Genomic DNA, 5,054 nt, shown 5'->3' with positions numbered 1-5,054 from the left:
CTGGTGATTGAACTTTGGGGTACACGCTAGGCAAGCACCTTACTATCTCTCCAGTCCCTAAAAGAATAAATTTCTATAGTAAAACTTATTATGTTCCTAGAGCCATAGCAGTCTTTAAATTAGTTTGCCTATAAGCTTGAAGGACACATATATTTACATATTCATGCATGTAGCATACATTGGTGTATATATATATGCTTATGCATGTGCAATAGATAGTATTATTTGTATACTATTATGAGTCTATAGGTTCAAAATGATCAAAATGTATGAATCATGGAAATTATATTTACGTATATAATTTAATATAGTTTACAGTTTTCCAATCTTTATGAGATCTAATTGGTTTCATGAAATAATTTATAAATGAGATAGATACCATGCATGAAACAGGTTTCTGTAGTCAGAAAAACATACTACACTTGATCTTAGCCAAAAGGCCGAGAAGCGATGTAGTCAGAAAAACATGGTGGCAAAAAAAAACAGATTATTTCAAAGACAACTTCATCAGGGAACGAAAGGAAAGGAATCCTACCTTGCACATTACCGTATAAATATCAATTCTGACCAAAAGTTTCCAGATGGTTACACTGAAATTTTCCCTTTTGAAAAAGGTTGAAAGTGTAATTAAGATGACTATTTCATCTTGGAGTTGGTGTCTTAGCATGGATTAAAAATCAAACAAGAGGGACTGGAGTGATGGCACAGTGGGTAGGGCATTTGCCTTGCACGCAGCCGACCCGGGCTCAATTCCCAGCATCCCATATGGTCCGAGCACTGCCAGGAGTAATTCCTGAGTGCATGAGCCATGAGTAACCCCTGTGCATCACTGGGTATGATCCAAAAAGCAATAAAGAAAAAAAAAAGGAAAAAAATAAAAAAAGATTCCTGACACATTCTTTTCCTACCAGACTTTTACTTTAACAGAGATTGGATCAGAATTTAACATCTCAATCCCCCTTCCAGGTGCCTGTTCAAAGCTATCACATGTTTGCTGACCCACTGGGATTTACAGGCCATTAAAGATAAGACACCAGGTTGCCCCCCCCCCCCCCCGCTTCCCTCCTTTTTTTTTTTTTTTGCCAGTCATTCTTGGTCTGTTATATTCTAGCCTTCACATCTATTGCTTGGCACCTAGTGACTGCAAACATATGCCTCTAAGTGTTTAAAGCAAATGCTTCCAAAGGAACACAAATAAAACAAAACGCCAAATACTGTTTGAAATGAACATAGAGTGCAGTGTATCTGAACCAACCAAAGCAAGACCTCCTCGAAGGAAGGGTGGTAAAGTCCCAGACGCTTCCTCCGTGATCCTTCGTGATTGAGTTTCAGCTTCTTAAGAACTATCTGTCCAGGTGCAAAAGCTGGTATAGATCTGGGAATGTATCCCGAGCCAACAGACAACCAAAGTCTAAGGCCGCACTAGTCTCTGAGTCTCATGACTTTTGCTAGCAGCTAATGCTTCAGCAGCATATTCTGCAGAATCTCCAAGAGTTAGACAGCGATCTTCCAAGTTCTAGAGGCAAGAAAATTTAAGAGACTGTAGCGAGCACAGGTTGCTTGATTCTACCTGTCTGGTATCCCTCACTTTACATGACACTGGATGTTGATAAACAGATTATGCCTTATTCTCCCCCGACACCCCCACCTTCTGCCCCCTCCCACCCCCCACCTTTGTTCCCCACCCAAAACTAAGAGATAGTTTGAAGGGCATAGCAGGAGCTTTGCCTGAGGGGAATAGTTGAAGCTTGCACTGCCTGATCCTCAAACACTACTAGTAATGATTTCCAAACACCCAGTGGGGAGTAGCCTGTGTACTGTCAGGTGTGATTCAAAACAAGTGTTTATCTTTTTAATTCCTTTTGGAATTTTGGTCAGCACTCTGATTTAAAATGAAATTCTATATATTCATATGCTATGGATTAGTTTGTCTTGATACTGTACACATAAAAAACAAATAAATTTGTAACTTTTCACTGATCTTAGATTTCCTGCCAGTCTTCATCGTTTAGGCAGCATTCAGAGATTGAAATGGTCTAAAGGAAAACGTACATTTCCTGAAACTTAATGAGGGTGAGGATCAGCACTGGTTGTAGACATGTGTTGAAATCACCACAGGGACTGTTTCATCTGCCATCACAAAGTGTGACCTGTGTCGGGTTAGAGTCTACAGAGATATTTCAGTTCTCCAGAGTGAACAGACAAGAGAATGAAATGAAAAAAATAAAATCTATATATAAGATTGTTATATATGCAATATATATGCATACATAAAATATATATGCAATTTATTTATATGCAATATGTATGCATATAAACATATATACATATATACATTTATGTTTGAGCCAGAAGGTTAAAGCCCCTGATGCTAATTTGGGAAAATAATAAACTTCTGGTTGTAATTATATTTGTTTTTTATTAACAATTATAATAACAAGGGGCTGGAGTGATAGCACAGCGGGTAGGGCATTTGCCTTGCAAGCAGCCGACCTGGATTCAATTCCCAGCATCCCATATGGTCCCCTGAGCACTGTCAGGGGTAATTCCTGAGTGCAGAGCCAGGAGTGTCCCTGTGCATCGCCAGGTATGACCCAAAAAGAAAAAAAAATTATAGTAACGAAATTCCATGACACTTGAGTTGTTTAAAAATACTAACTACAAAATGTTTTCTCAGATTACTATTTTACTGCATCTGCATCATCATCATCATCAACATCATCCCATTGATTGTCAAATTTCTCGAGCAGTCTCAGTAACGTCTCCATTCGTCCTAGCCCTGAGATTTTAGAAGCCCCTCTCTACTCCATCCTACCCAACCATGCTGCATTAGAGGCTCTTTCAAGGTCAGGGGAATGAGACCCAGCTTGTTACTGGTTTTGGCATATTAATACACCACGGGGACTTTGCGAGGGGCTCCCATGTGAGCAGGAAACTCTCCATAGTTTGCCAGGTTCTCGGAGAGGGAGAAGTAGGCTATACGATATAAGTATCACACTGTTTTACTGCATATTACATAATTCCTTATTATGAACACAATGCTCTTCTGTTTAGTAAATATTCTACTAGATCACAATACACTTACTCCTCTGATGAACTGTTGCTTGTAATGTCTGAATATTTTCAAGTCTTAGAAAATTGATGAAAATTGTGTCTATGTTTAGACTATTTGAAGATGATGTCAAAAGTAACTCAATATAGGGGCTGGAGTGATAGCACAGCGGGTAGGGCATTTGCCTTGCACCCGGCCAACCCGGGTTCGAATCCCAGGATCCCATATGGTCCCCTGAGCACTGCCAGGGGTAATTCCTGAGTGCATGAGCCAGGAATGACCCCTGTGCATTGCCGGGTGTGACCCAAAAAGCAAAAAAAAAAAAAAAAAAAAGTAACTCAATATATAAGTTTCCTATCATATAGTTTAGAAACCGGTATAATATAAATATTGCTGTATTTAAAACTAAGCCAGACTTGTCAGGTGACCATGCAAATTATATTCATATAATGTTAAACTAAGGGTTAATAGGCTTTCTATAGACTTTGGGGAAGCTCAAGTAGCTATTTCCAAACTGGATGGTATAATTAGCTTGTAGTTGGATGATGCATAATTACAACTTGCAAACAACCCTGACACTTATTATTCTGTGCCCAGAAATGACACACAATTAGTAGCTTTGAGAATTGTTAAAATCATCTTATCTATGAATTTTTGTAAACAGCTTTGGCAGATAGATTTGCCTTAAGATCCAGCCAAAATGAAATTTGAGTTTTGGATGTGATGTACACCCACCACATTACAGCTTTCAGGCTAAAGGAATTTATTACTTAGTAACTTATTATAAGGTGGGTTAGTGATTTATTATTGACTTAGAAAAATCCCTTAGTTTTCTAGTAAAGGTTATTTTTAGTTAACATTCCCTACATTTCATAAATAGCTTGTTAGCTCTGTTAAAATTCACAGTCAAAATATAGTGAGTTTTGATGAATTGTTTTTTTCTTTTTTTTTTCTTTTTTGGTTTTTGAGTTATACCAGTGGTACTCAGGGTTTACTCCTGACTCTACTCTCAAGGATCACTCCTTGCTCAGCATGGGGAACCATATATAGTACCAGGTATCAGAAATGGGTTGGCCTCCTGCAAGGATTTTCCCACTGTACTGTTGCTCTGTGTAGGATGACATTACTTTGTCCTTTCCCCTCTTGCCACAAGGAGCTTATCCCGGTTTTTCCCAGAGTTTAGGCTTACCCCAGTCACACCCATCAAGGTGTTCCCCAGTCACTCCCATCCCTTTGTTTAGCTGTAATCACTTCTCTATGCTCTCTTCCCCAAAACAGTTAATCAGCTTATCCCCTAATATGACTCTGCTAATTTGTAAGGTCAGACCTTCCTAGGACACTGAACTTATAAGTTAATACTGCCTTTCTCCTCTCCTTATTCCTTTTGAATAATTTAGTTTAAAGCAATGTCCTTTTTTGTATAGACACAAAAAGACAATATTATGCTTTTGTAACTTAGGACTTAATTGGCTTCGAATATTATTCATTCCCAGGCATCTGCTTTCTCCACTTAAGCCTCAGTTGCTCTCAGTTCCTAGCACCCCAAAAGCAGGGTCCTGACAAGGGACAGGACGGATCCAGGGCAAGTGGTGAGTTATGTGTTACCCTAGCATTGAGATGGGCCTGGCCAAAGTGCCTAATTCTTAACTGTAACAGCATGATCATGGACAAATGCTATCATGATCCAAAAGTAATGATGCGACTAGGACCCTGCTAGGGATAGGAATGACTAATCTGGCCTGAGCACTGTAGTCTAAGATCGAGATAGCCCCAGGAGAGCAATTCTATAAGTTTAATGCATTTTTTATTGTGTCCATACAAAATGATTAATATTATGAATGCTTATATGTTTGCTGGATGAGGAAAGGAGAAACACACTCATGGGATCCCTTGGGTGGATCCTCCTGCTGAAAAAGAATCAGTCCTAGGAGAAGCATCCCCTGAGGGAAAGGAACCTTCCCCCTATTGATTGTGACCACACCTATGTGTACGCCCCAACCCC

General features: G+C 39.3%; 1 pseudogene; it reads right to left on the bottom strand.

The window, feature by feature from the left end:
• Positions 1 to 340: 340 nt before the first annotated feature.
• LOC129406719 (U2 spliceosomal RNA) lies at positions 341 to 452 on the bottom strand (annotated as a pseudogene).
• Positions 453 to 5,054: the final 4,602 nt, after the last annotated feature.

The sequence above is a fragment of the Sorex araneus genome, chromosome 7, assembly GCF_027595985.1.
Source record: "Sorex araneus isolate mSorAra2 chromosome 7, mSorAra2.pri, whole genome shotgun sequence".
In the NCBI taxonomy this organism is placed as follows: Eukaryota; Metazoa; Chordata; class Mammalia; order Eulipotyphla; family Soricidae; genus Sorex; species Sorex araneus.
This window is presented reverse-complemented; position numbering and strand designations above follow the sequence as displayed.